Source organism: Protopterus annectens, chromosome 13.part0, assembly GCF_019279795.1.
Source record: "Protopterus annectens isolate FY-2018-M chromosome 13.part0, PAN1.0, whole genome shotgun sequence".
Classification (NCBI taxonomy): domain Eukaryota; kingdom Metazoa; phylum Chordata; order Ceratodontiformes; family Protopteridae; genus Protopterus; species Protopterus annectens.
This window is the reverse complement of record NC_056747.1, coordinates 1,132,592,571-1,132,615,481: the sequence shown is the minus strand read 5'-3', so window position 1 is coordinate 1,132,615,481 and position 22,911 is coordinate 1,132,592,571. Positions and strand designations below refer to the sequence as shown.

At 39.4% G+C, this 22,911-nt stretch overlaps 2 protein-coding genes across 7 annotated transcripts in view; one reads left to right on the top strand and one right to left on the bottom strand.

The window, feature by feature from the left end:
• CCDC103 (coiled-coil domain containing 103) overlaps nucleotides 1-9,379 on the bottom strand; it is a 103,687-nt gene extending 94,308 nt beyond the window's left edge. For 2 of the 4 annotated variants that reach the window (XM_044055114.1, XM_044055113.1), the window contains exon 1: nucleotides 1,420-1,621. The gene's annotated coding sequence lies outside the window, so the exon portion shown is untranslated. Of the gene's footprint in view, nucleotides 1-1,419; nucleotides 1,632-9,275 lie in introns of those variants that run through there. The other 2 variants (XM_044055115.1, XM_044055116.1) reach the window with 2 other exon arrangements.
• The window catches only part of EFTUD2 (elongation factor Tu GTP binding domain containing 2), a 1,111,673-nt gene continuing 1,090,500 nt past the window's right edge, over nucleotides 1,739-22,911 (top strand). Inside the window, exon 1 of one of the 3 annotated variants that reach the window (XM_044055111.1) lies at nucleotides 1,739-1,976. The gene's annotated coding sequence lies outside the window, so the exon portion shown is untranslated. Of the gene's footprint in view, nucleotides 1,977-9,464; nucleotides 9,701-10,511; nucleotides 10,534-22,911 lie in introns of those variants that run through there. The other 2 variants (XM_044055110.1, XM_044055112.1) reach the window with 2 other exon arrangements.

The following is a 22,911-nucleotide window of genomic DNA, read 5'->3' as shown; positions in this document are numbered from 1 at the left end:
TGCAGGTGTCTGGTAAGGTACATCCCAAAAGGGGCATTGTACTCAATTATGGGCCTGATGAGGGATGAGTAAAGAGGCACGATGACCTCCCCTGATCTAGATGTGAATCCCTTCATGATTAGGTGGGATATATAAAATGTTTTTCTAACCACTTTGGCCATGTGGTTTTCAAATGAGAGATTGCTATCAACTTGGGTCCCCAGGTCCCTAATTACTTCTTCCGTACTTAATGGATTACCACCTATGTGGTAATTTGTGGGCACTTTGTTTTTGCCAAAGGGGATGACTATACACTTTTTGGCGTTTAGCTTGAGGCCATGGCTCTGGCACCAGTTGTCTGTTTCTACGAGGCCCTTTTGTAGGATGATTGTGTCGGCTGGAGAGTCGATTATGGCGCCTAGTTTGCAGTCATCTGCGAACTTGGTCAGCCACAGTCCTTCCGTGTTGGCCTGTACCTCCGAGAAATATATATTATGAGGAACATACTACATTTGAGGTCTTAAAAAGTTCATGTTCCTTTAAGTTCTACATTGAAAGGACCTGTCACACATTCATTGTTAGGAAGTTTTTAACTGATAGTCAAGGTAAATAGAAGTGAATCATATAAATTCATTAAAATATCTTTTTTTATAAGTAAAAGCAACATATTTTAACCATCCATGTGACCTTCCTGGTTGAAGCTGTTATTAAGCAGTTGGCACGTGCACCACATTTTGCCCTCATTTTGGAGATAGAAGGTTTAGGTTTATAGGTTTACAGATTAGTACTAGGCTAACTGCCTTTGTGGGCCATTTTAAGCCTAGCCAATTACCTCATGTTAGAATCAAACTCTACATCTTGTGTGCCTGCATAGGTCTCAACCTTCCGTCCCCAAAATGAGAAACACCAGCCCTCATGATGTGGAACAAATGAGCAAAATCTGGAACACATACTAATGGCATTCTAACAACTTCAACTAGAAAGGTCATGGGATGGTTAAAACATGCTGTTTTACTTATAAAAAAAGATCTTTTAATGAATTAATATGATTCACTTGTATTTACCATGGTCTATGGATATCAGTTAAAAAAATTCATAACACAGAATATGCGTCAGACCCTTTCAATGTGGAACTTCAAGAAACATGAACATTTTAAGACCCCAAATGAGGTACACTTGAGAGGTATGCTGTCTGTAAGGTAAACACCTTAAAGGTTGAGAGCTATAATTGCCATTACTGACTGGCTACAATCCTCAGTGATTTATCAAGCAATCAAACATTTTATAAGAGTCAGGGCAAAAATCAAATACAGTTGAGACTTAAGAGATATATACTGAGACACAGGCATTTATTTTAACAACCACGCAAGTGGCGTAACTATACCATTCACAAACAATTGTGCAGGAGCACGTATGGCACTTCTCGGCAAGCATGTTTACCTGCGTTAAAACAGATTCACTTCATTTTCGCAAAAGAACTCCATCAAATGTTCCCGTCAGCTTTAACAAATATGGTTTACCTGTACTCTACTAACTAATTAATAGTGTTAGAACCTAATATTTACAGTACCTTTAGCTAGCTCAAAAACGCAATGGAAATATCGTGACTAACAGGTAGAAACAAAATCCTTCGCTACGTTAATAACGATACCATAGCAACGCTTTCACTAAAGGACCAAATTTTAGGTGGCCTTAAAATGTCCGGTTTGTAATGTCAGCAGTGTTGTTCGGTTTTATTTTTGAAGCCGCAATTATAGCATTACCGTGGCTGTATGCTAATGTCATGTTTGCTTTCAAAAGTACGTTCAGTGTTTTATAGGTGCAGTGTCGACATCGTGTCGTTCCACAGGTCCTTTCATGTCACAGTGTCGCAGTGATAGAGTATAGTGGCTAGTTTGGATCTGAGGAGATGGTGATGGTTGAGTGTGGTCATGTTTTGATCTAGCTTCGGACTTTTTGATTGGATCTGTTAACTACTTTTCCGCTTTAAGTCAGAGGTGAGTGCTAATTTATTTTACTTTGATTTATTAATTAACTTGTAAATGCAGTTTAATAATAGCAATGTTTAACGTGCCATGAGTTAGTGTGTTTAACAGTTGTTGGATTTCTTTTTACTCTAGCTTAGGTCTCCACTACAGATGAGCAAGCACTGCTCAGCTGAACATTTCTGACCACTTGGTGCAAATAATTGCAATAGTAGACATTAAGGGATCCATGATTTATGAGTGGAGTTTATAGTGAAGTATGATAACACAGAGGTGAGATCTCTTGTCTTATAACTTGAGACATTTGTCACAAACCACACCAACTCCCATTACCCCTAGAACCAAATTCCATAGCACTGCACATACTTTCCCTCTTTGGTAAGCTCTCCTGTCGACCTAAAAGAGATCAGCACTTTTCAGTATTTAGCATGCAGCTCCAAAAGCACTTCTTCATCCAAGCCACATGCTTCTGCTTCAACACAGGACATATCCCCTAACACACTATTCCTAACTCTTCTCCATATCTATTCACCCCCTCAAGATTTACTGAAGATTGACCTGCTTTAGAAACTATTGTATTTATTGTGCATTATAATCCTCTTGATTATACACGTCACTGTTTGTTCACTAGAATATTTATATACAGTTTTTTTCTGTGTAACTAGTCTGAACTATTCTGTACATGTCACTGTGTTTGTTCACTGGAGTATTTATATGCATTTTTTCTGTGTAACTAGTCTGAACTATTCTGTTTACATTTATTTGTGAAATGTTTTGTATTTCACCCAGGCTGAGCCCGAAACTGGTCAGTATTGATCAGTTCACAACTCACGTAAACAAATGTAAGTAAAAAAAGAAATTATAAATAAGATTGTATTTAAGGTCTAATACTGCTGCCCCCAATCATCCATGTTGCTTTCTGTAATTGTCCATGCTGCCCTGCAGTCCTCCATGCATTAAAACACACAGATCTGCTTTTTTAGAATCTAGTCTAATTTATTGATGCACTGTATGATGTATATTTGGGTATCACTGTGTAATACGCAAGTCTGAAAATAGATACCTGTGCTAGTTAAACTGAGATTACTTCCCCAGACAGATTAGTAAATGTTTTGCCCATAGGTACATCTACCACATTTGTGAAAATGAATAAAAAGTGTCACCCCAGAAAATGCCATTGGCCAAGTTAGAAATATCTCCACTTTGAACCATTCCATCCCTGCAGCTGATTGATAATTAGTGTAGCTGATAAATAACCCCATTCCAGGAGATGAAGTTGGACAGTGAGTGAAAACTGGTCTTAGTGCCATCAATGCTGGGACTGAAACAGTGGAAGAAGAAGAAATAAGGGATTATGTTAATAACATCTACACAATAAAGACATAGTCTGCATGCCACTTCATTAATGCACTGCACACACAATGAAAGTTTTCTGAATGATAATTAAGATATCATCCTGTTGTGGGAAAAATAAGTAAGTAACTAGTATTGGTCATAAGATAACTTTCTTAGTGCTGTCACTGATGGAACAATATAGCAAAAGGGGAAAAGTTTGGTTCATCACAGGCAACAATCCTGAAAACCCATCAGTATGATTTGTCCTCTCACCTTCAACACACATTACAAGATCCTGGTTGCAGGAGTTTTTTTTTCAACATTGTAACTCGTAAGGCATGCAAGAAAGACAAGAACAAAAAAAAATTCCTGTTTATGCCATGGGTAAAGCATAGTACTTGGTTTACTTTACTACTTCCCCACAGTGCTCAGTTAAGTAAATAGCATTTTTTTCCTGCATATTTATTTATTTATTTAGTTAGTAATGTTTACAGCGGAGACCCAGGGAGAAAAGCTCCATACATACAAATAGACAGTTTTAAACAATCAAACTGAACACATATTAATCAACAATGTACAAAGCAAGTCAGTAAAGAAATTAGTTTTATAACAATAATTAGCAAATAATTAAATAAATTATCAAGTTTAACAAAAAATGGCACAGTTAATAGTGAGAACAGTGTTATACAGTAATTGCAAGATAGAGAAATGCAGTCTACATAACAGTTAGAGACAAAGCAATATATGTGTATACATGCTAACTGAATAGAATCAAGATAGCCTTCAGCAGTTAATAGTATGGCAGGAGCAGAGCCAGTGTTTTGTTAGATGTTCCTTAAGGAGGTTTTTAAACTCATGAATGCTGGGGTTTGTAGCCATAGGTTGAGGAAGAGTGTTCCACAGTTTGGCAATTTTATGGGAAAAAGGCGGTGCCCTGTGTGTTCTGGGCTTGGGTCATCCTGAACAACAGTTTATTTGAGGATCTTAGAGCTCTAGGATTGCTGTTGGGTTGGACTAGATTGGTATACTGATATCTTACTATTTATATTTACAAGTGAAAAAATGTTTATCTACACAGTTAAAGGTCACTGATTAGTTCCTCCAGGTTTATGCCCTCTTTTATGCAGTGTATTCAGAGTCCAGTACAGCTATTATTACTACAGCCTCAAGGATAGAGTTTTTCAGATTTGCATGCCAGAAAAAGAAATGCCTGTTTAATTCAGCTGTGTTACATTTTTTGTGATTGCACCTCTCTTTGCTCCACTCTTCAGAATAGTTCCATCCTGTATAAACTCCCCAAAATCCTAGGCTTATCAAGTTCTGTCCTTCATTCCTCACATACAGACAGAAATGCACGTCTCAGGTTCTTCTCATTCTAACAGTTCCAAGAGAATGTAGAACATAAGCTATATGTTTTCAGGGACAAAGAATAAAGTACTTTTAAAAATATTGACATTCAGTAAGGATGTCACCAAAAATACAGTGATTTATGCAAAAGCATATCTGGTGACAAACATTCTGTAACTGCATTGTCTGTCATTGTTAAATGAGAAGTAACCACCCTTTTTCACCATGAAATAATACCTGTCAGCTCTTACCCTCAGACTTACAGGCAGAGCAAAAAGTAATCCATCAGGAAGCCCCAAATTAGGGACACTTTTAAAATTCTGGTACTGTTTAACCTTACATCTCAACTGTTCTTGATTTAGATGATCGTGTGTGATTTTGCTTGTCCCCAGTAAAATGTTTGATTTTCTGGTAAATCATTGAGGAATTCTAATCGGTCAGTAGTGACAGACATTGCAGTGTCATACTTTTTTGTTGATAAGAAATTGAGTGGTAATGGAAACCCTGTTGTTTTATTAGGTTTTTAAGTTAGAGTAATTTTGTAAAATTGTCCCTGATTTTGAAACCCACCCCTGTTATGTTTGGCTTTTCTCCAGTTGTCCAAATTTCTTGAGCAAAGTTGAAAGGTATGCTGTTTACTGAAAACTTTTAAAAATAATTTCCAATTTTACAAGGGCTATAACATAACAAATTAGGCGCCCCCCACCAAAAAAAAAAAAAAATTCTTGACTGTTTAGAGGCCCTGGGTGAAGCAGAAGTCTGATGCAAAACTGTATGATATTCCTTAAAATGTGGGACCGCTGAGAAGAATGTGTGCTGCCCAGCAGTCAGTCTGTAGTTGTAACACACAAAAGCAGTTCATTTAATCTACAGGATTTGATATAGGCCAATGACCCGATATGAGGTTCTGTCAGCTGTCAAGTCAGTTCTGTGTCTTGACGTTTTCTGATGAAAATGTGTGACAGTTGAGTTCCGGCTGTGATCAAATTGGATAAGAAAACTGCAGAACAGTACTGCATTGAGCAAGCAAAAGTGGTTTTATATTTGTGAACTAAACCACAATATGTATCTTACAAGAACTGAATACATTTAAATTTAATAGTACAGTTCTAAAGTACTGTATATACTCTACTCTAAGTAGATGATTTAATTAAGGGCTAAAAAGTTTTTTTCCACATGTGTGGCATCTGTTTTGAACTGCTTCTTACCGTCCTATTTTAGTGCATTTTAAGGAAAGTTTGACATCAGACATTACAGGCAACTGTTATCCTTTGAGCCTGCATTTATTCTGCTGCTTATTTTTTACACCTAAACCTCAAAAAGCAACATTGAGGGCACTGCTTTTCATTTAGCATTGGAAATCTGATGTAGTACTTTATATTCGCAACCGTCATATTTGCCTTTTTAATGTAAATATCTATCTAAATGCCAGAATGCTAATGTATTCGTTTTGCTTTTACAGAAACTTGTGAATGTGAGAACATCAAAGGGGTACTCCAAGTTGCTCATATGTGTAGCTTTGAAGTCTTATTCTTTCATCTTGTGAAAGCAGTTAATTTTACTCTATGAAGCACTGCATCATTCAAACAAAAATAAGGAATTATTTTATGAGTTGTCGTGTATTGGCTATGTCTTTAGTTAAACTATCAAAAGTGGGTTTCTTTGTGGTTCATAGGTAGGTACTAGGCTATTGGCCCTAGGACCTATATAAGCCTAGCCAAAAAGGTACCCTGGCTTTTGCCACCCAAGAAAATTATTTTCCTGTGCCCCTGTCAAGCAGAGCCACAGAAGTGATCCCCGGGGTGCATTTCCTATTTCCCATCCAATCATCAAGATTTTTCTTGAAGAGTGCTAATGAGGAGCTCTGTTTGACATAGATAGGTAGTCTGTTCCAGAGTATGGGAAGTTTCTGGGGCAGGAATCTATCCCTCCAGCAAGTTCTGTTTGTTATGGTGACAAGGTTTAGGTCCCTACAGCATGTAGCTTGGACGGATTCGGATTTCTTTAAGTGGAGCATGTCCAACAGCTCTGGGTTTGACATAGCTTTGTATGTTAGGCAGAGATTGCCTCTGAGTAGACGATATGCGATGGAGTAAAGCTGGAGTTTTTTTAGACAGTCTGCGTAAGGCATCTGTTTGAGACCAGTAATCCTCTTTGTGAGGTATTTCTGTGGCCTTTCCAGTTGTTGTAGATGTCTTGTGAGGTACATACCAAAATGGGCGTTGTACTCTATAGTGGGTCTAATGAGTGATGAGTAGAGGGGAACAATGATCTCTTTTTTTCTGGATGAGATACCTTTTGTGATGAGGTGTGCCACGTAGAAGGATTTCCTGATTACTGTGGTGATGTGATTATCAAAGGAGCGACTACTGTCCACCTCTGTCCCAAGGTCTCTTATCACAATTTCGGTGTTAAGTAGACTACCACCTATGTGGTAGTTCATGGGCACAGAGTTTTTACCAAAGGGGATGACGATGCACTTTTTGGCATTGAGCTTCAGGCCATGGCTTTGACACTAGGCATCTGTCACAGTGAGGCCCTTTTGTAGGATGTCCACATCGTTAGGAGTTTCGATTATGGCTCCTAGTTTGCAGTCATCTGCAAACTTCGTTAGCCAAAGACCTTCTGTGTTAGCCTGTACTTCAGAGAAGTACATACCAAATATGAGAGGACCCAGGACTGAACCCTGTGGTACTCCACTTGTCACTGGTCTGAAGTCGGATTTGGAGTCTGCTTCTTTCACAGTGTAGGTTCTGTCCGTGAGCCAGTTGGCAACCCATCTTGTGACATAGGGATTTATACCTAGTTTAGTGAGTTTATCTATAATTCCAGAGTGGGGGATGGTGTCAAAAGCCATGGCGAGATCGAGATAGGCTGTGTGATCCACCTTACCCTCATCTATGGCTTTGGTGATTTGCTTCACTTTACCCTCATCTATGGCTTTGGTGATTTGCTTCAAAGAAGTCTATCAGGTTTAGGAGACATGATCCGCCTTTTACAAACCCGAACTGGGTGGGGTCCAGAATTTGGAGATTACCAATGTCTTTGTTTATGAGTTCCATGATGATACGTTCCATGGCCTTGCAGACCAGGCTTGTCAGGCTAATGGGCGGTAGTTCCGGGTCCATCGTGGCTCCCCTTTGTGGAGTTGGATAACCGTCTCGGTGCACCATTCAGTGGGCACAAAGCCTGAGGTGAGGCTATGATTGAACATGTTACTAAGGTGGGGTGCCAGTTCGTTCTGTAGTTCGTGTAGAACAGTCTGGGATATTGTCAGGTCCCATGGATGCTGTGTTCTTGGATTTGGAGAGTGTGCTTTTTACCTGTGCAGCTGTGATTACAGGAACTTTGCATTCTTCCGGTATAGAGATGGGCCCTCTAGGGGGTGAGAGGGGGGTAAAGTTAGCACTGAACCTATCTGCTAGGATGTTGGCAATATCAGTTGGTTCTGTATATTTAGTGCCATTGTGCAGTAACTCAGAGCAGATCTGAGTGTTGCCATTGAGATTCTTGAGATTCTTGACATAGTTATAGATTGTTTTGTGGTTGTCTTTAGAGTCCGTGGCAATTTTATTTTCGTAACTAGCTTTGGAGGATTTTATGAGGGATCTCAGCTTCTTACTAAGGCTGACCAGGAGTTTCTCCAATCATGGGATTTTACTCTTTTTTTGCAGCAGTTTCTTTCTTCTGTTGTAGAGTTTGTTTACGGCACAGGACCACCAGATTGGCTTCCTTTTTTTGGAGGATAGCATCTTGGTTCTGTTAGGGATAGCATGATCCATGCACTTGTGTAAATGCTTATAAAGTGCATTTGTGTAGGATTCAGCAGTCATACCTCTATTGTCCATCTGGATGGGTGTCATGAAGTTTGCCACTTCGGTCTTAAGAAGTGTGAAGTTGGCTTTGGAGAAGTTTTTTACGGTGGTTTCCCTAATGGGGGGTGGGGGCGGGATGTGGATGTCTAGGGTGATTAACTTGTGGTCAGATCTGACCAACTAGGACTTGACCTCTGGTGTGGAACACCGGTCGCCCATGTTGGTAATGAGCAGGTCTAGGAAATTGCTGCCTCGGGGTGGGGGTGTGAATAAGTTGATCCAATGCGGTGGAATTTATGAATTCCAGAATTCATAACACAGAATATGAATTCCAAATTCATAACACAGAATATGCGTCAGACCCTTTCAATGTGGAACTTCAAGAAACATGAACATTTTAAGACCCCAAATGAGGTACACTTGAGAGGTATGCTGTCTGTAAGGTAAACACCTTAAAGGTTGAGAGCTATAATTGCCATTACTGACTGGCTACAATCCTCAGTGATTTATCAAGCAATCAAACATTTTATAAGAGTCAGGGCAAAAATCAAATACAGTTGAGACTTAAGAGATATATACTGAGACACAGGCATTTATTTTAACAACCACGCAAGTGGCGTAACTATACCATTCACAAACAATTGTGCAGGAGCACGTATGGCACTTCTCGGCAAGCATGTTTACCTGCGTTAAAACAGATTCACTTCATTTTCGCAAAAGAACTCCATCAAATGTTCCCGTCAGCTTTAACAAATATGGTTTACCTGTACTCTACTAACTAATTAATAGTGTTAGAACCTAATATTTACAGTACCTTTAGCTAGCTCAAAACGCAATGGAAATATCGTGACTAACAGGTAGAAACAAAATCCTTCGCTACGTTAATAACGATACCATAGCAACGCTTTCACTAAAGGACCAAATTTTAGGTGGCCTTAAAATGTCCGGTTTGTAATGTCAGCAGTGTTGTTCGGTTTTATTTTTGAAGCCGCAATTATAGCATTACCGTGGCTGTATGCTAATGTCATGTTTGCTTTCAAAAGTACGTTCAGTGTTTTATAGGTGCAGTGTCGACATCGTGTCGTTCCACAGGTCCTTTCATGTCACAGTGTCGCAGTGATAGAGTATAGTGGCTAGTTTGGATCTGAGGAGATGGTGATGGTTGAGTGTGGTCATGTTTTGATCTAGCTTCGGACTTTTGATTGGATCTGTTAACTACTTTTCCGCTTTAAGTCAGAGGTGAGTGCTAATTTATTTTACTTTGATTTATTAATTAACTTGTAAATGCAGTTTAATAATAGCAATGTTTAACGTGCCATGAGTTAGTGTGTTTAACAGTTGTTGGATTTCTTTTTACTCTAGCTTAGGTCTCCACTACAGATGAGCAAGCACTGCTCAGCTGAACATTTCTGACCACTTGGTGCAAATAATTGCAATAGTAGACATTAAGGGATCCATGATTTATGAGTGGAGTTTATAGTGAAGTATGATAACACAGAGGTGAGATCTCTTGTCTTATAACTTGAGACATTTGTCACAAACCACACCAACTCCCATTACCCCTAGAACCAAATTCCATAGCACTGCACATACTTTCCCCTCTTTGGTAAGCTCTCCCTGTCGACCTAAAAGAGATCAGCACTTTTTCAGTATTTAGAATGCAGCTCCAAAAGCACTTCTTCATCCAAGCCACATGCTTCTGCTTCAACACAGGACATATCCCCTAACACACTATTCCTAACTCTTCTCCATATCTATTCACCCCCTCAAGATTTACTGAAGATTGACCTGCTTTAGAAACTATTGTATTTATTGTGCATTATAATCCTCTTGATTATACACGTCACTGTTTGTTCACTAGAATATTTATATACAGTTTTTTTCTGTGTAACTAGTCTGAACTATTCTGTACATGTCACTGTGTTTGTTCACTGGAGTATTTATATGCATTTTTTCTGTGTAACTAGTCTGAACTATTCTGTTTACATTTATTTGTGAAATGTTTTGTATTTCACCCAGGCTGAGCCCGAAACTGGTCAGTATTGATCAGTTCACAACTCACGTAAACAAATGTAAGTAAAAAAAGAAATTATAAATAAGATTGTATTTAAGGTCTAATACTGCTGCCCCAATCATCCATGTTGCTTTCTGTAATTGTCCATGCTGCCCTGCAGTCCTCCATGCATTAAAACACACAGATCTGCTTTTTTAGAATCTAGTCTAATTTATTGATGCACTGTATGATGTATATTTGGGTATCACTGTGTAATACGCAAGTCTGAAAATAGATACCTGTGCTAGTTAAACTGAGATTACTTCCCCAGACAGATTAGTAAATGTTTTGCCCATAGGTACATCTACCACATTTGTGAAAATGAATAAAAAGTGTCACCCCAGAAAATGCCATTGGCCAAGTTAGAAATATCTCCACTTTGAACCATTCCATCCCTGCAGCTGATTGATAATTAGTGTAGCTGATAAATAACCCCATTCCAGGAGATGAAGTTGGACAGTGAGTGAAAACTGGTCTTAGTGCCATCAATGCTGGGACTGAAACAGTGGAAGAAGAAGAAATAAGGGATTATGTTAATAACATCTACACAATAAAGACATAGTCTGCATGCCACTTCATTAATGCACTGCACACACAATGAAAGTTTTCTGAATGATAATTAAGATATCATCCTGTTGTGGGAAAAATAAGTAAGTAACTAGTATTGGTCATAAGATAACTTTCTTAGTGCTGTCACTGATGGAACAATATAGCAAAAGGGGAAAAGTTTGGTTCATCACAGGCAACAATCCTGAAAACCCATCAGTATGATTTGTCCTCTCACCTTCAACACACATTACAAGATCCTGGTTGCAGGAGTTTTTTCAACATTGTAACTCGTAAGGCATGCAAGAAAGACAAGAACAAAAAAAAATTCCTGTTTATGCCATGGGTAAAGCATAGTACTTGGTTTACTTTACTACTTCCCCACAGTGCTCAGTTAAGTAAATAGCATTTTTTTCCTGCATATTTATTTATTTATTTAGTTAGTAATGTTTACAGCGGAGACCCAGGAGAAAAGCTCCATACATACAAATAGACAGTTTTAAACAATCAAACTGAACACATATTAATCAACAATGTACAAAGCAAGTCAGTAAAGAAATTAGTTTTATAACAATAATTAGCAAATAATTAAATAAATTATCAAGTTTAACAAAAAATGGCACAGTTAATAGTGAGAACAGTGTTATACAGTAATTGCAAGATAGAGAAATGCAGTCTACATAACAGTTAGAGACAAAGCAATATATGTGTATACATGCTAACTGAATAGAATCAAGATAGCCTTCAGCAGTTAATAGTATGGCAGGAGCAGAGCCAGTGTTTTGTTAGATGTTCCTTAAGGAGGTTTTTAAACTCATGAATGCTGGGGTTTGTAGCCATAGGTTGAGGAAGAGTGTTCCACAGTTTGGCAATTTTATGGGAAAAAAGGGCGGTGCCCTGTGTGTTCTGGGCTTGGGTCATCCTGAACAACAGTTTATTTGAGGATCTTAGAGCTCTAGGATTGCTGTTGGGTTGGACTAGATTGGTATACTGATATCTTACTATTTATATTTACAAGTGAAAAAATGTTTATCTACACAGTTAAAGGTCACTGATTAGTTCCTCCAGGTTTATGCCCTCTTTTATGCAGTGTATTCAGAGTCCAGTACAGCTATTATTACTACAGCCTCAAGGATAGAGTTTTTCGTATTTGCATGCCAGAAAAAGAAATGCCTGTTTAATTCAGCTGTGTTACATTTTTTGTGATTGCACCTCTCTTTGCTCCACTCTTCAGAATAGTTCCATCCTGTATAAACTCCCCAAAATCCTAGGCTTATCAAGTTCTGTCCTTCATTCCTCACATACAGACAGAAATGCACGTCTCAGGTTCTTCTCATTCTAACAGTTCCAAGAGAATGTAGAACATAAGCTATATGTTTTCAGGGACAAAGAATAAAGTACTTTTAAAAATATTGACATTCAGTAAGGATGTCACCAAAAATACAGTGATTTATGCAAAAGCATATCTGGTGACAAACATTCTGTAACTGCATTGTCTGTCATTGTTAAATGAGAAGTAACCACCCTTTTTCACCATGAAATAATACCTGTCAGCTCTTACCCTCAGACTTACAGGCAGAGCAAAAGTAATCCATCAGGAAGCCCCAAATTAGGGACACTTTTAAAATTCTGGTACTGTTTAACCTTACATCTCAACTGTTCTTGATTTAGATGATCGTGTGTGATTTTGCTTGTCCCCAGTAAAATGTTTGATTTTCTGGTAAATCATTGAGGAATTCTAATCGGTCAGTAGTGACAGACATTGCAGTGTCATACTTTTGTTGATAAGAAATTGAGTGGTAATGGAAACCCTGTTGTTTTATTAGGTTTTAAGTTAGAGTAATTTTGTAAAATTGTCCCTGATTTTGAAACCCACCCCTGTTATGTTTGGCTTTTCTCCAGTTGTCCAAATTTCTTGAGCAAAGTTGAAAGGTATGCTGTTTACTGAAAACTTTTAAAAATAATTTCCAATTTTACAAGGGCTATAACATAACAAATTAGGCGCCCCCCACCAAAAAAAAAAAAAATTCTTGACTGTTTAGAGGCCCTGGGTGAAGCAGAAGTCTGATGCAAAACTGTATGATATTCCTTAAAATGTGGGACCGCTGAGAAGAATGTGTGCTGCCCAGCAGTCAGTCTGTAGTTGTAACACACAAAAGCAGTTCATTTAATCTACAGGATTTGATATAGGCCAATGACCCGATATGAGGTTCTGTCAGCTGTCAAGTCAGTTCTGTGTCTTGACGTTTTCTGATGAAAATGTGTGACAGTTGAGTTCCGGCTGTGATCAAATTGGATAAGAAAAACTGCAGAACAGTACTGCATTGAGCAAGCAAAAGTGGTTTTATATTTGTGAACTAAACCACAATATGTATCTTACAAGAACTGAATACATTTAAATTTAATAGTACAGTTCTAAAGTACTGTATATACTCTACTCTAAGTAGATGATTTAATTAAGGGCTAAAAAGTTTTTTTCCACATGTGTGGCATCTGTTTTGAACTGCTTCTTACCGTCCTATTTTAGTGCATTTTAAGGAAAGTTTGACATCAGACATTACAGGCAACTGTTATCCTTTGAGCCTGCATTTATTCTGCTGCTTATTTTTTACACCTAAACCTCAAAAAGCAACATTGAGGGCACTGCTTTTCATTTAGCATTGGAAATCTGATGTAGTACTTTATATTCGCAACCGTCATATTTGCCTTTTTAATGTAAATATCTATCTAAATGCCAGAATGCTAATGTATTCGTTTTGCTTTTACAGAAACTTGTGAATGTGAGAACATCAAAGGGGTACTCCAAGTTGCTCATATGTGTAGCTTTGAAGTCTTATTCTTTCATCTTGTGAAAGCAGTTAATTTTACTCTATGAAGCACTGCATCATTCAAACAAAAATAAGGAATTATTTTATGAGTTGTCGTGTATTGGCTATGTCTTTAGTTAAACTATCAAAAGTGGGTTTCTTTGTGGTTCATAGGTAGGTACTAGGCTATTGGCCCTAGGACCTATATAAGCCTAGCCAAAAGGTACCCTGGCTTTTGCCACCCAAGAAAATTATTTTCCTGTGCCCCTGTCAAGCAGAGCCACAGAAGTGATCCCCGGGGTGCATTTCCTATTTCCCATCCAATCATCAAGATTTTTCTTGAAGAGTGCTAATGAGGAGCTCTGTTTGACATAGATAGGTAGTCTGTTCCAGAGTATGGGAAGTTTCTGGGGCAGGAATCTATCCCTCCAGCAAGTTCTGTTTGTTATGGTGACAAGGTTTAGGTCCCTACAGCATGTAGCTTGGACGGATTCGGATTTCTTTAAGTGGAGCATGTCCAACAGCTCTGGGTTTGACATAGCTTTGTATGTTAGGCAGAGATTGCCTCTGAGTAGACGATATGCGATGGAGTAAAGCTGGAGTTTTTTTAGACAGTCTGCGTAAGGCATCTGTTTGAGACCAGTAATCCTCTTTGTGAGGTATTTCTGTGGCCTTTCCAGTTGTTGTAGATGTCTTGTGAGGTACATACCAAAATGGGCGTTGTACTCTATAGTGGGTCTAATGAGTGATGAGTAGAGGGGAACAATGATCTCTTTTTTTCTGGATGAGATACCTTTTGTGATGAGGTGTGCCACGTAGAAGGATTTCCTGATTACTGTGGTGATGTGATTATCAAAGGAGCGACTACTGTCCACCTCTGTCCCAAGGTCTCTTATCACAATTTCGGTGTTAAGTAGACTACCACCTATGTGGTAGTTCATGGGCACAGAGTTTTTACCAAAGGGGATGACGATGCACTTTTTGGCATTGAGCTTCAGGCCATGGCTTTGACACTAGGCATCTGTCACAGTGAGGCCCTTTTGTAGGATGTCCACATCGTTAGGAGTTTCGATTATGGCTCCTAGTTTGCAGTCATCTGCAAACTTCGTTAGCCAAAGACCTTCTGTGTTAGCCTGTACTTCAGAGAAGTACATACCAAATATGAGAGGACCCAGGACTGAACCCTGTGGTACTCCACTTGTCACTGGTCTGAAGTCGGATTTGGAGTCTGCTTCTTTCACAGTGTAGGTTCTGTCCGTGAGCCAGTTGGCAACCCATCTTGTGACATAGGGATTTATACCTAGTTTAGTGAGTTTATCTATAATTCCAGAGTGGGGGATGGTGTCAAAAGCCATGGCGAGATCGAGATAGGCTGTGTGATCCACCTTACCCTCATCTATGGCTTTGGTGATTTGCTTCACTTTACCCTCATCTATGGCTTTGGTGATTTGCTTCAAAGAAGTCTATCAGGTTTAGGAGACATGATCCGCCTTTTACAAACCCGAACTGGGTGGGGTCCAGAATTTGGAGATTACCAATGTCTTTGTTTATGAGTTCCATGATGATACGTTCCATGGCCTTGCAGACCAGGCTTGTCAGGCTAATGGGCGGTAGTTCCCGGGGTCCATCGTGGCTCCCCCTTTGTGGAGTTGGATAACCGTCTCGGTGCACCATTCAGTGGGCACAAAGCCTGAGGTGAGGCTATGATTGAACATGTTACTAAGGTGGGGTGCCAGTTCGTTCTGTAGTTCGTGTAGAACAGTCTGGGATATTGTCAGGTCCCATGGATGCTGTGTTCTTGGATTTGGAGAGTGTGCTTTTTACCTGTGCAGCTGTGATTACAGGAACTTTGCATTCTTCCGGTATAGAGATGGGCCCTCTAGGGGGTGAGAGGGGGGTAAAGTTAGCACTGAACCTATCTGCTAGGATGTTGGCAATATCAGTTGGTTCTGTATATTTAGTGCCATTGTGCAGTAACTCAGAGCAGATCTGAGTGTTGCCATTGAGATTCTTGAGATTCTTGACATAGTTATAGATTGTTTTGTGGTTGTCTTTAGAGTCCGTGGCAATTTTATTTTCGTAACTAGCTTTGGAGGATTTTATGAGGGATCTCAGCTTCTTACTAAGGCTGACCAGGGAGTTTCTCCAATCATGGGATTTTACTCTTTTTTTGCAGCAGTTTCTTTCTTCTGTTGTAGAGTTTGTTTACGGCACAGGACCACCAGATTGGCTTCCTTTTTTTGGAGGATAGCATCTTGGTTCTGTTAGGGATAGCATGATCCATGCACTTGTGTAAATGCTTATAAAGTGCATTTGTGTAGGATTCAGCAGTCATACCTCTATTGTCCATCTGGATGGGTGTCATGAAGTTTGCCACTTCGGTCTTAAGAAGTGTGAAGTTGGCTTTGGAGAAGTTTTTTACGGTGGTTTCCCTAATGGGGGGTGGGGGCGGGATGTGGATGTCTAGGGTGATTAACTTGTGGTCAGATCTGACCAACTAGGACTTGACCTCTGGTGTGGAACACCGGTCGCCCATGTTGGTAATGAGCAGGTCTAGGAAATTGCTGCCTCGGGGTGGGGGTGTGAATAAGTTGATCCAATGCGGTGGAATTTATGAATTCCAGAAAACGTTGAGCAAAAGTGTTGGTACATGAGTAGTTTTCCCAGTTAATGGTGGGGTAGTTGAAATCGCCCATTATTAGGGTGTTGGGTTGTACCCTAATATTTTCCAGTGTATCAAGAAATGAGGAGTGGGAATGGTGGGGGGGGGGGTCTGTAGCAAGCTACACTTTGGATTGTGGACTTGCCCAGAGTTAGTTGCACTTGGATAATCTTGGATGCATTATGCTGTGCAGCTAATAACCAAAAGTAAAGCACCAAAACCAGGAACTGTGACACGAACAGTTTAATACAAGTAACGCTGAAAATTCACAACACGTTTTCGTCCTTGACTTCATAATTCCTGATAGCCAATGACAAAACTTATCAAATCAATTAATTAAAAAGCAACTCTAAAATGGGTGGCGAAAGCCAAACACACTCTGGCTAGGCTTATAAATGCCCTAGGGCATTGTAATTGTAATTGTAACACTAAGGGTATAAAATATTTAGCTACCTGTACAAAATGTGATTCATTTTATATAGGGAAGAGTGAAAGAATGTTAAAGCAAAGAATTTATGAACATTTATATGACATTAGGACTAAAAAAGAAAATAATGCATTATACAAGCACACCAGTGTATGTAAATTAGCTACATTTAGATTTTTTGTGTTAGAAAGTGTGCCAGTCGACCCTAGAGGGGGGATTTGGGAAACATTGGTGGAATACAGAGAATTATTTTGGCAAATTGTATTAGAAGCCAACAGAACACCAGGTCTTAATGACATGATTTCACTTAAGCCAGTGTTAAAGCTGAGGTCTGCTAAATTATAGTATTGTTATACCATTCCAGATAGATGTTAATATTACACTTTTAGAACAAAATGTCAAGATTTTAGAAATGGTTCATTTATATATATATATATACACACACACATATATATATATTTTTTTTATTTTTATACATGTTATTTATTATAGGGTATGATCTTCATGGTGGTATTAGGAAGCACAATTAGTGTATATATGTTATGTGTTTTAATTGCTTTTTAATTAATTGATTTGATAAGTTTTGTCATTGGCTATCAGGAATTAGTTAATGTATTTAAGGTGAGTTCACCAGAGTGCTGTTATCTGATGAAGTCAAGGACGAAAACGTGTTGTGAATTTTCAGCGTTACTTGTATTAAACTGTTCGTGTCACAGTTCCTGGTTTTGGTGCTTTACTTTTGGTTATTAGTGAACGTTGGGCACCTGCCTTCTTTTTGTGGTTATGCTGTGCAACTAGCCTGGAGGTGTGGATATCCTTAATGAATATGGACACGCCTCCACCTTTATTGCTTCGGTCCGGGTTAGGTGGCCGAATGGTGTGGTATGAATTATAGCCTGGTAATGCAGGAGTGCTCTCTGGAACTTTGAACCAGGTCTCTGTTACTGCACAGATGTCGATGTTCTCCATTTTTAGGAGTGCCTCGAGTGAGTGCATTTTGAGTTTTAGACTTCTAGCATTGAGTAGCATTACCCTTAGATTTTGCTTGCTTGTACCTGTTACGGTGGTGAATTTGTCATTTGAACCTTGCCTAAAAAATGCACTATAGGGGTGGCAAGAGCCTTAGTCAGTATCCGGAATCCCAAGGGCGACAGGTGCAGACTATCTCTGGCAAAGCATCATGGTCTGTCGATCATGTCATCCCAGACAGACAAATACTGGATCCCCTTAGAATGACACCAGAAGCTTAGCCAATTGTTGAAGTCAATCATTTTGTCCTTGTACTGTGGTATCATTCTGGGTGATGGCCTGGTGCTACTCAAGGCTAGGGTCATACCTGCCTGGGCTACAAGATCGGAGAGCTCCTCCATGTCTCTTTTCATGTAGTCCAGGGAGGTACGTCTCAAGTCATTCACACCAACATGGAAAATGACAGAGTCATATTTGTACTTGTTGTGGGGTGACCTGAGTGCATGTGTTATGTGGCGGATCCTGGCACCCCACAGGCAGCTGACAGTAACTTTCTCCTTGTTTAGCCTGGTGAGTGGAACCTCGCTGTGCCTGACTATAGAGTCACCTATGACTAGAGTGTTGGGTACGTTGTTATGCCTTGTGGGCTGTGGTTGAGTGGCACACTGAGTTTGTGGGCTATGTATCATTTGGGTTGTGTTGGGGGAGTGGAGTTTGCTTGCGTTTCTGCTTTGGAGGTCCTTGTTGCTTGGGCAGGTTTTTATTGAGAGCCTCCGCGAATGTAGGTGTGTGTTTTGTGTTTCTATGTGTGTGTGTTTTGAGGGACTGTGTGATGAGTGTGGTGTGGTGCAAGTGTTTACCTTCTCCTCTTGACTGTCTAGTCCAGTCTTGGGTGAAAAGAGCTTTGCTTCCAGTTTGGCTATATAAGTGCATCTCTCACAGGTTGTAATGTTGGGTGATAGGAGGAGAGGGTTGTCTGTGTACATGAGGCAATTGCTGCATTGCCCCAGGATGCCCAGATTCATCAGGTAGACAGGAGAAAACACCGGGAGGTGACCCTTAGACATGCCTGGATAGGTGCTTATTTATTAAGTACTAAAAACTGCTTTCCTCTAGACAAGTGAGGAAAGTTGAGTGCTGTAGTAATTTGTAGCTTATTTAGTACTTACGAGTTCTGAACAAGTGCTGTGCTCAAAGAAACAGATTTGAGTGCTGAAACTAAAAAAACTGGCTAGTTCTAAGAAACAAAATTAAGCTAGAAGGCTTCCCTCCAACACAGAAAGTCTCGGGGGCTCAGAAGCTTGCATATAGTCCTGGATACAGCAAATCTGTTTGTGGACTAGACTACTTACAGGAAAGGCAGGAAACAAACTTAGAAAAAAAAATTTTTTTCCTTCCCAAATGCTCTCTTTGTACACAGTAGGAGTGCCTGAAATCAGAGTATGATCTCACTGCACTCAGTTGAGTGAGCAAATGAGATGGGCCCAGAAGGAGTATCCAAATACAAATTTACAAGAGGCGCGTGCAGTTTCAAAGCCACCAAGATTAACACCAAAACAAGTACAGGGAGGGTGGGTGGGAACTAACTGTAGAGAGACAGAGCCACAATTTTCAGTTCAATTAATATTCAGTGAGAAACAAAAATAAATAAAATGCAGTGCTATATGAAAAAGGGCAGATAAAAGTGTACTTAAATTCGCTTATACGTCCAGTTGATTGCAGGCAGATCTTAGCCGGCCAAAGCTGAAGTATTTATGTAAACCTCTTTGTGGTAAACTTTTTTTTATGTTTTTTGCTCTTGTCTTTGGACATTTGTAATGAGTCTAACTACAGTGTCATGCTTGACTATCACCGGTCTTCTCTCACACAGTCTATCCATCCCTTTGCTGAATGCCCTCATTTCCTCTTGCCTTCTTCCTGTCTGTCCTTAATCTTCTTCATCTGATCGCCTTCTGCTTTCTTGCACAAGTGCCACAATCACTGCAGTATGCTGTCTTTCATTTCCTTCAGTTGGAGCTTCTTGGGCATCTACTCTGAAGTGCTCATTTCTTTCAGTCCCACAGTGTGCATCATACTACTCATCTCAGGCACTTCATCTCCGTCTCCTCTAGCTTCCTCAACTGCTCTGCCTTTACTGCCCAGATTTCTGTCTCGTAGATTAATACTGTTCACACCACTATTTTGTACACCTTACTTTTCAGCTTTTTTTGGCTTTCTATCTCAGACTACCCCTAACACACTGTGCCTTTTTGCTGCAGCCCCTCTGATTCTAGGTTTGACTTTCATTCTGTTTTATTTGTCAGTTTCTTCTTATTTCCCCTGATTGCTGTCATTACAACTGTCTTATATGTACTCTGGTTCATCCTGTGTGCCTTCAGTTTTGCATTCCATTCCCCTGTCATTTGCTAAAGTTCTTGTTTAAAGTCTGCTTGTAATTCCACATCTTCTGCATACAGCAGCAGCTTTGTTGATCTCTCTCTTCTGACCTGTTTACTAATGTAGTCCATAACCAGTGTGAACAGCAGAGGGCTCAGAGCTGAACCTAATGCACACCCACTTTTACTGGGAACCCATCTCCAAGTCTGAACATGGATTCCTGTTGTAGGTCAGAGTAGGCTGGGTCCGAAACCCACTTAGCAGCAACAGATGCCCATAACCAACTTTGATGACATTAGTCAATATGACCGAATCACCTAGAGCCAATTTTTACACCGTCAAGTGGCTAGACTTGTCACAGTGAGCAGTCTGTGATACGTTTTTTCTTATCTAGAGAATACTGTGCCATACAGCTGATGTCCAAAGCAGTTGGTCTGTACAACTCTCCCACACCCCAGTGACTAACATTTTTGGGTGAGTTTGAGGTGGAAACTCCCAGCATGTTTTTGAGAGGTGGAAGGTATTCCACAGAGACGCAGGGGGAGCATGCAGACACAACATAGGCATTGTTACAGAATGCATGCATACTGGTGAAAGATTGAATTGCACATGGTAGTTTTGTAACTTTTGGTAACAGAGGGGTTGCTGGCTCATTCCAAAAGATCACACTTAGGACCCTCTACCTGGAACCATCTTCCCAAAGAAATAAGAATACACTGTGTACTGTAAAATAATTTTAAAAAGAGCCTATATGACAGCAACTTAGCAACAAAATCATTTGTAACTGCTTTAGGGATAATGACTAACCATTCATTTGACTGACTATAACCATGAATTTCACAAAAACCTCTCTCTCTCTCTCTCTCTATATATATATATATATATATATATATATTGTACATAATGTAATTGCACTAAAAATTGTTTTAACATAATTGTTGCAGCTTTTATGCAATAGTAGTACTGCATTAATTAATTTTTGATGTCTTGCATTCACTTGTCTATTGTTTGTTATCGTCTGTTTCTATATGTACCCGACTATGTCAGTTAGTAGTATAGGGGGCAGTCTTGGGGTAAATTTTCTGTTCCTTATCATCAAATTTGTTTTTCCTTTTTCTTCTCCTTACCCTGCCCCTTGTATACTTGATCACCTGAATTACTGACTCGCCATTAATTTCTCATTCTTCTTCCTCATTGTTGAACCCCTTTTTCTCTTTTTCCTTATATTTTCTCTTCCTGCATTAAAATTTCCTTCTTGCTGTAGGTCCAGTTTTTTGCATTATTTTCTTTTTCTTCAACCTAGTTTTCTAATAATATGCTCCAGTTATTGTGCTTTATGTACCAGTTCTTCACCTTGCTCTTACGTCCTTATGTTCCCTTTCAGTTTGTTCACTATCCCCCTTTCATCTGTTACTAGAGGGCAGTTAAACCATGTATGGTTATCACCCCATTTCCTATAATTTGGTTAGCAGTTTTTCCTAGAATGACCATATTCTCAACATTGCCCATACCTTCTTTTGTTACAGTTCTGTGTAAGATGTGATATAGCACTGCAATAAAAACATCAAGGTTGTCTCCGGTATTTCTCATTCCTCGTCTTCCCATTCACCATTACCACATTAGGCACATGCTGCATTTCATCTTCTTTTACATTCAGTTACCCATGCCTCACAAATACTCTTTCATGCAGCACTTTTTTTTTTAATCTCGTGAAGTTTATGAAATACTTTTAACACCTTTACTGAATTATCCTTTAACATATAGGCAAATATACATTAAGAAAACAAACTATATTAATATTTTCCCAGTTAGAAATGTTCTCCATCATATGTATTCTCTTGTATAACTATCAGCATTCCAACATTACTTAGATTGCTCAATTCCTGCCTTCCCTTAAACTTCACTCCTCCACCAAAACATTATTCAACATGTATTACCACAACTTCTATTTTCTCTGTATAATTTGCTCTTACCATTTTGGAAAGATCCCACTTTAAGTTCTTTTATCTGTCTTACAATATTCAATACTTCAAATAGAGTTGGTTTAGATTTCTATTTTCTAGTAATTAATTTTTTGACGGCCACTAGAATTAAACTGGGGTGGTGGTGCTGCGGTAGCGTTGTCGCCTCACAGTAAGACGTTGTCCTGTTCGATTCTCAGCTAAAGCGTCTTCTGTGTGAAGACATGTGTGAATGGTCGTACCTTCGTTGAAGGTTGTGCGTCAGAGCTGTCAACTCGGCGCGTAAAAATCTACTGCCAATCATTAGCGGACCGGAGTTCCGCTGTGGCGACCCCTAACCGGGAAAAGCCGAAAGACACAACAACAACAACACTAGAATTAAACTTACCCAGACCTTACTGTGTTTAGGCAATTCAGATCCTGTATTCCAGCTCAAAAAATCATTTCTTTAGTAACAACCATTTGCTCATCAGGTATTTTTGACAGACTACTCTGTAGGGAATTTTTAAAGTCTGCCAACTCATTTGAGTCCCAAAACATATGTTTTCAGTTACCTTGTTCTTCCTATCACACCTCCAAAGTTTGGCATCTACCCGAGAAAACATTTTTTGCAGTCTGCTTTGAGTATAAAAATAGCTATGCAAACACT